Genomic DNA, 9,854 nt, shown 5'->3' on the forward strand with positions numbered 1-9,854 from the left:
CTGTTGAAATTGTCACGTTTCCTTAATCAAAATGTTTGTTCATCATATCAAAAGGGTCTTTAAGGTCCAACTTATCTTTTTTTATTAATTGAAATGTGAGCTAGTACAGTAAATACTCAACGACCGAGAGATCTTTACATTCGTGATAAATCTGGCCATACAAATTGGCGACCAGATATCTCAATTTCATGACACAGGGAATTTTGCAATAGACTGAGCAGCCACATGTCCCAAGAATACTAATTGGTTAATGAATCTTTGTTCTCTATCTTCTCTGTAACCAATGTCATCAGCCTCGTAGTCACTTTGCTTGTGACCTACTTGTACACAAACAGACTGAAATCGGATCGTGAAAACAACATATTGAAACATGTGGACATCTAAACAATAGTACAACTTTTTATGCATTGCACTACTAATTCCTGGTGTCTTAATCAGAAGCAGACCATAGTGAGCTCGTCGCAATCTCTGTTAGTGTATTCGTTCCTGAAGTTTGCTTGTGACCTCGTTGTACTCACTGCCGCCCGAGCTTGCAATAGAACATGATAACAAAAGGTTGCGTATAACAATGTCACATGTGGATAGAAAAGCTTCTATGATTGTGTAATTGTAAATAATGAAATATAGGTGCAGAAACCTTGCTACATTCCAATTGAAGTGAGTGAATCCTTGCAACTGAAATAACCTCGCCACAAGTGGTGTCATGTCTGACTCTGAGAATAAAAATTCAATTATATGCAATGTAGTATAACCATAAATTATATATCACTGGAAAAACATCAAGAATCAAGATAGGTTCCTTGTGGCAAATAGTGGCATATTTACATGTAAAATCTTGCTATCTTCCAAAATGAAGCGACTGAACCATAAGACCTAAGTTGTTTGCAACCAAACTGACCTGACCATAAATAGGATGATGTGTGACCACAAAACTTTAATTACACGCAGTCTTGGTTTCTCGTTCCAAGTAATAAGATGTACATGCAAAAGCTTCACTGTCTTCCATATAAAATGGATTAACCATAAAAGTCATTTTGGAACCAAAGTAGCCTGAAGGCAAGTAATATCATGTGCAAACACACAAAAAAATAGATTTTATGTAATCTGGCATTGATTTAGTTTTTCTTATTGCAAATAATGATGTATTTGAATGCAAAGATCTCTTCACGCACAGACCATGTTATAATGAAACTAGTGAACAGAAGTCGGATTGCAAATAATGCTGTGCGAGCACACAAAAAATTCAATGATATGTAAAATTATGCAAGTATTTTCCAACTCGAATACAACAATCCGTGGCACTCAGTTAATCTCAAATTGTTATCATAGAAAGCTGGGTATATGGCATACTAGTTTACTAGCATACAGTATAAAAAAAAAACTTAGTCTCTTCAGTTAGGACACCCAACAGTTCCTAGTACTCTTCTACCGCCAGGATATAGAAACCAAAATATTGCAGTTTCTAACTGAATCTAATTCTAATTCTCAAGTTTGCTATTACTGAGATTTGAAGGGGAATGAAAAAAGTAGGAAGATCAGTACATCAGGTGGAAAATTTCTTTCCTTGAATGAACTTGGAAAGATTAGTTCTTAACCACAATCATTTATCGCTTCTGAGACGAAAATAAAAACCCAAATATTTTTGCTAAAGCTAAGAAGACCCAGAACAGTTGCACCTAACTGTGGTTAAGGAAAAACAGCATCTACTTTCAGCAGAAACTGTATTGATTGACTTATTATTAAGAGTAGTGCCAACCAAATCGAACAAAGCAACAGAGATTATTGGATGCCATCTCACTGCAAGGTGTCCTAACTCCTAAGCAAACAATTTATAAGCTGTAAAATCCAGGAACCTTAAATCTGTAACATCGGCTACCACATACATAGATATATCAATATTGAAAGGCATGCCTAAAGTTCAACACATGCAATTTAAGAATACCGGATACTGACAGGATTCCAGAAAATTAATCAACGGCTAGTTCATATAACAACTACGGAAGTGGCACTCTGGTCCACCCTCTACTACATAACTTTAACTAGTAATCAATTTAAAAAATATGTATATTAATATCAAGAAGAAAAAGTTTGCAGGACCCATCTCATGCAAGAGCTAAAACAAAATGAATGGGAGTTGAAGAATAGAATGGGAAAAATGGGTAACCAGATCAAAGCTGCAGGCAGGAACCTAATCTCAGCACATGGAAGTTTCACAAGAAGATAGGCCTGGCGCTCAACACCTGCACAAAGGATGCTCCAAAGGTTGTGTTTGGGTTGGAGCCAGCAGAGGTTGGGGAATTCACGTCACAATGTTGGCCTTCTGCTCGCCGCCTACAGCTTGTCAGTAAGAATGGGCTCGGCAGCAGGACCCATCCTGTCATCACTGGAAAAACAGCAACCCACAACGCAGGGGCTAAAAAAAGAAGCCAATCGGGCATACCATAATCATTTCAGATAAAAAAAGGCATATTGATCAGGCAAGCTCATGAACCACAATGTTTTCAAGTGCAAAGCTTCAAAAACATCTGGAATGATTAACAAAGTATATTGATCCAAATATATTAACTCATATCAGGTGATCAAACCAAGCCTGCACCTAGCACCAAATTTGGATTGACAAATCAGATCAGCATCTCTTGGATGAAATGAATGCATATCAGCCAGTAGGAAGCATGCACATCTGAACATTTACATCACTGAATGAAAACAAGTTGCATATCTGAATTTTGAACAGGAACTCATCTAGACATATTCACCAATAAAACTCATCAATTCGTTTATAAGAGAAAAAGGGAAATTAATAAAGCTCTAGTTATCTGAACAGGAATCCCTCAACCAACAAATAAACATCTAGTTCTTATCTGAGGAACCAGCATCCCTCAGCCAACAAACTGTGGATTCTACAATTCCCAATCCTCTCTTTACTGCAAACTTGAATTAGTAATCCACAAAGAAAAAATACCAAGAAGACATCAGTTGCTGGATCCATCTCAGGCAAAAACCAAACAAATGAACAGGAGCTGAAGTACAGTCTGATAACAATGGGAAAGCACAAGGAACCAGTCAGATTCTACCTTAGAGCCTGGAGAAGTTTGCAAGAAGTTGTCCTGGCGCTCAACACCTGGACATAGCCACAGAGGCAGTGCAGGCGGTGTTCGGGTCGGAGCCGGACAGGTATGGGGCTTCAAGGCACATTGTCGGGCGTCTGCTCGTCGCCTGCAACTCGTTGGTTGGGGATAGGCGTCGGCAGCTGAACAGATACAGCAAAAATCCCATGTGTGAGCAGCCGATTGGAAGAAATACCATGGAATCGGTGGGAGATTTGAAGGATTGAGCTAGACAACAATACCAATAGACAATAGTGGGGGTTCACGAGGAACTTGGAGGTGGAGACCCGTCTGCACATCACCATGCGTGCCCTTCTTCCTCCCGAATCGCTTCATCCCCAAGCTGATCCGAGCGGACAGGACCACGCCTGCCGATCAGAACCCGCCGTCCAGTCCCGCGAGGCCGCATTCTTCCTTTACGGCGCTGATGAGATGCAGCGGCGAAGCGTCGAGATGGAGGGTGGCCTGCGTCAGGCGGCAACGGCGTGACTGCCGCCGGCGCTGCAGGGGCCGCGGTCGCGTCCAAAAAGAGCCGGCGCGACCCACGGTCGTGCAACGGGCGAGCAGATTGGGACGGTAGAAACTGGCGTCGAGCAGGTGGGTAGTGGTGGGGGTTCATGGGAGACGTGCGGGTGCGGCGCAATGAACCGGGATCGGGGTGAGCCGGTGAGCGGGGAGAGAACCGAAGGTGCGTGGTGGGAAAACCGGTGCCTGGCGCGGTGGCTGTGTCGCTGGCTCGGCTACGGAACAGCTTATTATTCAGTATTAATACTCCTAACAATTAAATGTACCAAACAAGATATCATTTGACTATATTTCGGCGTAAAAAAAATTATAACATTTTTTATGACATGTGGATCCCACATGTCATATTGAGAAGATAAGTTGGATTGGCAAGATTTGGTAGGGCTATGATTCAAATGTAATTTTACCAACCATTTGGTAACACTCTTGATTTGGTCATGACCAATTTTTTTAAGGCTACACGGAGCACAAACCAAACATGCTCCACATCTTTTAGTGACATTCTGAGTACCAAGACTTCTAGAAACTGTATTATAGCAGGTGGGTAACACTAGTTTGGTCGGAGGATAAAAAAGTGCCAGGAGGGTTAATAATAGACTAATTATAGCATGCCTTTTTTTACAGTAGGGAAGTTCATACTTATTTTTTATAATTTATTATTTTAGACCTATTTAATTTGCTTTCACGGGAAGTCGAACTTGGACCTACTGAGTGTTACTCATATGCTCTAACTACTATGCTAGAGTCCCTTTTGCAACTATAGCATGCTTATATATCTTAATTTAATAAAGGTCCTCATGTAATCTGAGCCTAGAATTAGTATAGTTAGTTACTGGCAGTAAAAATTCTCCGTATCATATCTAATGAGCAGTGAGCACCACTAGTAGCAAACTAGCAATCACAATTATCGGTGTAAAGAAATTTTCAAACTTGAATTCTTCAGAGTTATCTACGGAGCAAAGGCAAAATATCATCTAGCGATAGACTCATGGCTTCAACCTCTCTTGTAAATTTTTTTCTTTCTTTTGTTTTCTTTTCAACTCTGTTATATAAACTTTTCTTTCAGTTTTTTAATATATAATCAGTAGGGGCTTATGCCCTCCTGTTTCATAAAAAAACAATTATCAGTGCACCTGGCACTATAAGAATCTACATCTTCTCGTTAGTTTGTACCAACTCCGGTAGCTTTTTTTTTTTGGCTTCGCCCTTGCCTTCGCCATTTTTTTTGAAGTGGCCAATAATGTTAACACCATTAGCATTGTTTTCCAAGTTGCCAACAATAATGTTACCAACCCAATTGCCGTTGTCGTGCTATTTACTTTCTTTGCATCTTTGGTTTTGGTTTTCATTTGATCTTCTCGATCTTGGGCCTTCAATATGCTTAGACAGAGTAAAACAAAGCTCAAAACATTCCAAACTATTTGTTTTAATTATTTTCTCAAAAAAAGAGTGGGAATCCTGAGCCCACTTGAATAACAGGCCCATTAACTCTCATGGATCGTTGTTAGCAAAACTTTTAGACCCAAAACTATTTAGGATTCTTTTAGTCCTAGCCCGCAAAATGCTCGTGTTTAATTTACATATGCCACTCGTGACTTAGCTAGTGTTAAAAAATTGTTGTGCTAATATTTTGTAGAAAAATATGTAAGAATAACATATTTGGCATGTAATAAAGCCACCCTATCTGCTTTTTTGATAAAGTGATTAAAAATAGATGTATGTATTTAGTTGTGATTTCTGACTATCAAGTATCTATGTGGGGTTTAGGATATGCCACTTGACATAAATCTAATGGCTATGTAGTTTGTAGATATAACTGATGCTTGTTATAATAACCATGACACTAGAGACACCATAGGGTATGCATAAGACATAACCATACATGGGCCTTAGGGAGGTAACACTTTTGTTCTTATTTCATCAATCAAGAAATACACTAAGTACACCATGGTTCAAAACTAAATTTGCTACTTCTAAATGCACGTGGTGATTTTGAGCTATTATAAAAATTAGAACGCACTGTTATGTTTGGATGTGTTGAGCAGCAACAATGCTAAGCTCTAATATTGTTCATTTAATATTTGTAGTATAAAACAATATGCTGTTCATTTGTGTTTCATTCAAAATAGTTGAAAGATTATATTTGAGGAATAATATTATGGTGTACTACGCAAGTGCTCGTGCGTTACGACAAGAGGAAAGTATTACCTATGTATATTAATGTAACAACCAGGTGTTAAAAGGCTTAAGAAGGGCTATCATGAGATTAATGTCAAAATTTGGAAGCTAAGAAGGTTTTATGGTCAAAGTCAACTTTAAGTCAAATCTTGACTAAAAATGCAAATTTGGGATTCAAAACTGAAGAAATGCGACAAATATGTGAAGTTGAGTCTTGGAAGTATTTAAAACTTAAGGGAAGCAAATTGGAGACCAAATTTCAGTTAGAAGCATCAAGAAAAATGCAGAGATTAAATGGGTGAATTGGAGTTACTGTTGCAAATCTGAAATTTTTCAGTCAGTCATTCAACTTGAAAAATCATTTCTGAAAGGTTTTTCATATAAACTGTGTGAGGTCTTGGACCACAGTTGAACGTGGGCCATTAGAGTGTAATCTGGAGAAGTTGTGGTTCAGGGAAGTCAAAAGTTTCAAATTTTAAACAAGACTCAAAGTTTGCAAGTTGGACTGTTTTCAGCTCAGTTGCTGAAAATGAGCTAAGTCTGAAAACAGTAAGGCGAGGCCTCCTTTGGATCCAATTTTTGATAATTTCTACATATAGACCTTGGACAAGAACATGCACAATGGGATATATATAACTTGAGGTTAACTCATTTCAGTAACTTTTGGACAAGGAAGACTTGGTTCAAGTATTTTAAGTGGGGCTCAAAGTATGAAGGTTGTGCTGTCAACCTCACTGATGAAACTGAATGGCAAGGGCCATTCAATTTGAAGAACAATGAGCTTTAGCAAATTTGTGGGCTTAAATTTTTGGAAGATTTGGTATAAGAGTTGGACTCTAAGTTGAAAATGGAATCCTTGATAAGTGGTTTATCATTGGCAGTAGCTGTTAGATAAGGGGTAGTTGATTTAAGTATTTTAATTGGAAACCAAAGTTGAGAAGTGCACTGTCAAGTTTACTGACGAAACTGAATTGCAAAAGCCATTCAGTTCGACCCACAATGAGAAATGGCAAATTTTGGTTTGAATTTCTGGAAGAAATTGTATCTACACGTTGGACCTTAACATGCAAAATGGAACCTTGGTTGTATGATTAACAAACTCCAGAAGTTATTGGGCAAGTTTAACTGAGGTTTAAATGATTGAATTCGAATTCAAAGATGGGGCCATGGTCTGTTTTGCTACTCTGACAAAACTGAATCGAGTTGGGCGCAATTCAGTTAAGGAGCAGAACACCAGCCCGACTTTGGAACTGAAATTCACAAAGATGGAGCAATTTTTAGCACTTGAGGAAAATCAATCAAGTGTAGAGTATGTAGTCCTCTACAACTTTGCTTAAAGGCCATCTGAGGGTCGGAATTGAAGTTTTGTCGCAAAATCGATCTGAACTTTCAGTTTTTGGGAAGAAAGAAGAGAGGAACGGGACAGGTCACAGTGCAGAACAGCTGGGCGCCAATGATGGCCAGCGCGGCGCCGCCGTGCCACGCGACGGCAAGAACGAGCTCCCACGGAGGCAAGCAGACAGGCAGGAGGTGGCGTCGGGAAGGCGATAAAAGTTTTGTATAAATCACTTCCCACCCGCCGGAGTTTATCCGTTAACTGCCGCTTTGTTTTCACCGCGTCCCCTGTTCTTCGTCCGCTCTGGTTATCGCCGTGCTCCGCCGCAGTCCTGCCACCACCAGCCCATCCGCTCCGTCAGAACCTCTGCCGTGAGCTCCTCAACCTGTTCCGCCAGTCATTGTCCAACCCCAACAACCACATCTACCTCCCCGCCATGTTCTTCTTCCTCGGTTCGAGCCGCCGCGTGTTCAGGTAAGGCACCGCCATGGAAGTCCTTGGTGCCGAAGTTCTGGGTGCGGTCCTAGGTTCGGGGTGGGTCGCGCGTGAGCTAGGGAACATTTAGGTTGGTCCTGTTGGCTTAGAGGCCCGCCGGTTTGGTCGGAACGCGTGCCGCCGCGCGCCGTGCATCGGCCATGGCTGCCGCTGTGGGGCTTTCAGCTCCAGCCACGGGTTGCCTCGGGTTGGGGTGATGTTGTGTTGCCTAGGCCATAGGAGAGCTACCCTTGCTGCTTGTTGCTTTCGAGTCGCCGCTCTTGCGCGCCGGCCGGGTCCGCCCAATCCGCCGTCACCGCCGCCAGCCGCTGTTCAACCCATCGCCCAGGCCAAGAACTTCACCAGTAGGGAGTCCGCCCGGCTAGTCCTCGTCGCCGGCGAGCTCACCGGCGGCGAGCTAGAGCCGTTACCCGTCGGGGGTGCCGCGGTCAAGGGCGGAGGAACTGTGCCTTGACCGGGGCCCAGCTGGTCAGTGACCGTGGGTAGGGGAGCGCGGGCGAGGATAGAGTTTCCAAGGGGTTTTCGGGAAAATTTGATTTAGATGTTTTAGATATTAGTTTTAAATCCAGTTTTCATATTTAATTCACAAAAATTTATAGAAATGTCAAAAAATAGTGAAACCAATTTTGTTAGGTTTGTTTTATTTTTATTTATGCATTAAAAATTCTTAAACCCTAGTAAAAGATAATAAAATTTGGTATTTATTTAGTACATTTATTTAAGGTATTTAAATAAATGCTTAATCTTTAGAAAATGAATAAAATTATGAATAATCTTTATTAATTACAAATAATTATTAATCCATAGGATTTAAGTTTTTAATATTGGAAATTAATTACAAATAATTATTAATCCCACTAATAGTAAGCTTTTCCGCAAAAGGTGAGTCAGCCAGTAGACCATAAAGCTATCATACACTATTTTAAATCTATCTAGTCGGGTCAGTCTTGCTGAGTACCCTCGTACTCAGGGTATGTTGTTTTCAGAAACACAGGGGACAACGGAAGAGGAAGTCCCGAAGAACGAGGGTACTGTATGAGTCACATGATACCCTAGAATAAAACTTAATTGTTTAATTACTTGCCTTGGACTGGTTTATGTTCAAAACTCCTAGTAATGGTCTAACTTGTTTTATTAAATTTATTTCAATCTACGATTTGTAATAATTCGTATCTCATGTATGTATGTAAAAATGTAATATTTGCTGATGCTTTCCTTTCGTGGAAGCGATCCTGATGTATGGCTATGAAACATGTCAGGGATGTTTCGAGGCGTCCTAGGGACACTCGACGGACTACCGGGCTTACACTGTTTTAAGTGCATTTTTGGATAATTGCTGTTCCCACAATTAAGCCAATTTAAGTCGACGGTTTCGCCACAATTAAAAATGTATCATATTTTTATTTAAATAAATATTACTTGTTCGTGCCATGTTAAATTGTTCGTGCCATGTTAAATTTTATTCAACAGCTCCAGTAATCTAAATATGTTAGAGAGGAGTTTGGATTCAACAAATATAATGATTATATTATTTTTAAGTGTGTGAAGAATATTAGTAATATATAATATTTGTGTTATAGTGGATTCTATTTTTATGCAAAAAAAGATTAATAAATCATAAATTCAAATTTGATCATAAATTTAAAAAATAGTAGTTAAAAAATTTTGTGTAAAGTAACATGATGTGAAACCTAAATATATAAAAGTAAAAGGCAAATACATTTAGAGAAAAAGGGAAAAGACACACAAAAATCATTGAAATATACATTTCTTAACCCCAAATTTGTTAATTAAACATGTCAATATTTTACATAATCAAAATAAAAAATTAATGTATTATATAACTTAGTGGGTCTGGAAAGAAGTGATAAGAGAATATTGTTATGAGGATATGGTATGTATTTCATGATAATTTCTCCATCCACATGAGCTCGGATAATCATTAGTATTACTTTTAGATACAACCCATTAACCTACGACCACAATATCACCTAAATTTTGTTAGACTAATCTACCACTCATTCTGATTTTATTATAAACCTCTTAAATAGATTTAACAAAAAAAATATAAATTTAAACAAAAGCAAAGAAAGATAAAAAAAACATAGCCATGGTTAAATAAGTTAGCACAAAGAAGAGTAAGGCCAACTTAAATAGCCGGTGCTAGGAGGCACTGCAACCTTGGGTTAACCCTTTACGTGAAGCGAGGATGA

The 9,854-nt window shown here is 39.4% G+C and overlaps 1 long non-coding RNA gene across 1 annotated transcript; it reads right to left on the reverse strand.

Moving 5' to 3' along the window:
* Nucleotides 1-201: 201 nt before the first annotated feature.
* LOC105914524 lies at nt 202-3,763 on the reverse strand. The gene is made up of 2 exons (XR_002678055.1): nt 3,350-3,763; nt 202-3,250 (listed from the first exon to the last, which is right to left on the reverse strand). It is a non-coding gene; the product is annotated as an uncharacterized LOC105914524 (long non-coding RNA).
* Between the last annotated feature and the right edge of the window lie 6,091 nt (nt 3,764-9,854).

The sequence above is a fragment of the Setaria italica genome, chromosome VI, assembly GCF_000263155.2.
Source record: "Setaria italica strain Yugu1 chromosome VI, Setaria_italica_v2.0, whole genome shotgun sequence".
Classification (NCBI taxonomy): domain Eukaryota; kingdom Viridiplantae; phylum Streptophyta; class Magnoliopsida; order Poales; family Poaceae; genus Setaria; species Setaria italica.